Here is a 1734-nt window from a genome sequence, read left to right as displayed (position 1 = left end):
GTAGGAGCCCCTCGGAGCCTGGGGCAGAAGGGGGCTGAGCCGGGAGGGCTGAGCGAGAGCTGGTTTGTGCCGGGAGACAGCCGAATGGCTCCTCGCTGCGGTTAGGGGGTGCTGGGATGACTTGTGCCTATCAGAGGCTCAAACGGCCAAGACTGAGAGAGTTGGACTGGTGGCGGGGAGCGGGAGGCAGAACTTTAGCTTCTCCCACCATGATGGAGCCACTTCAAGCCCCTTGACAAGGGTAGGGAAACAGCCCCTATAGCCTTCAGGGGATGGAAACACAAGCTCTTGAATTCCAGAAGAGAAGAGAAGCAGAGACAGGAACGAGGCAGGGGAGGGAGAGGTGGGAGAGGAAAGGAGAGAGGATCCCCACACGCCTTCCTCAGCCTCGCATCCACCCACAGGACTGAGGGGGAGGGCAGGAAGGGGGTCAGGAGCCCTGCCCCCTCCCCTCGCCCCATCCCCAGCCCGGGGAGCTGACAGCGCCTTCAGCCCTGGGAAAGGGAAAGCGGGAGAGGGAGCAGCAGCTGCAGATTCTCCCGGAATCGCTTCAGAAAATGACCGGACACTTCACTGGGAAAGTGACGACAATGTGGGCCCTGGGAGCAGGAGATGAGGCGGAGAGCCGGGGCGGGCAGGCTCTGGTCACCGCCCCCTCTCGGCCTGGCTCCGAGAGGTTGGGGTGGCGGAAGGGTGGCCGGAGCCCCAGCTCAGGACAGAGCCCCCCTACCCATGGCAGCTCTAGACCCTCGCCCACGGGGAATAGCTGCCTCCCCGGGTCCTACGTCAGCTCAGGGCAGGGTTGCCAGGACTCAGGGCTGGCTTGTGCTCTGAGAGCTAGATTCGTCTGCAAGCAAGACGGGGAGTTAATCAGGTCTCCCGCCAGCATGATCACCTGGGGCGTGAGCTGCCTGCCGATGGAAGCTGAGGTGGAGGGAGACCCCGTCCTCAAGGCACGCTGAGCTCAGCGGAGACAGGGAAGAAGCAGGGAAGGCAGAGACCATGGAAGGAGGCAGAGCCGCCGGGACAGAAACAAAGGCAGCCATTTCTGTGCTCTCGCGAGCGATCTGCCCCTAACTGCAGACAAAGGAGCTGCCTGTTCCCTAAAGGTAGACACCAGGGCAGAAGAGGCTGAGACGATACAGCATCTACCAGGAAATAGATACAGAGGAAACGGGGGGACATCTAAAGCATGATACAAAATATCACGTGTTAACATCGGTCAGAGCCCCCGGACACGGGGACAGTGAGATGGTGTGAGACAGCTGGAAACCCAGGAAGAAATACTGTCGATGACAGATGGAAAACAAATGAAGACAAGAGGGAAGACGTCAGTTGTGGGGATGACGGAGTCTGGGTGGGGGAGCAGCCCCCTGTCAAGCGCCACCAGCTGCAGGCCCCAGCTGCGGGGCAGTGATTCGCAAGGTGACGGCTGGCAGCAGCCTGACATCTCCGGTGTATGGAAAAGCAGGGGGTGCCAGGGGGCAGGCGTGAGGAAGTCCAGTGCTGAGCCGGGGATGGAGGGGACCATGCATGGAGCTGTGCACCCAGCTCACCTCTGCTCACATGAGCCCCCCAGCCTTGGGCCCCCTTTCAGGCTAAATCTCGAAAGGATCCCCGTATCTGACGAGACACAGATCCTCACGTCTTCCCTCCAGGGACACATTTAATGAATCAGCTCATTGGCCACCTGCGACCTGAGCCCCATCCCGGACTGCCCCGCCCCCACCCCAG

Source organism: Muntiacus reevesi, chromosome 4 (assembly GCF_963930625.1).
Source record: "Muntiacus reevesi chromosome 4, mMunRee1.1, whole genome shotgun sequence".
Taxonomy (NCBI): domain Eukaryota; kingdom Metazoa; phylum Chordata; class Mammalia; order Artiodactyla; family Cervidae; genus Muntiacus; species Muntiacus reevesi.
This window is presented reverse-complemented; position numbering follows the sequence as displayed.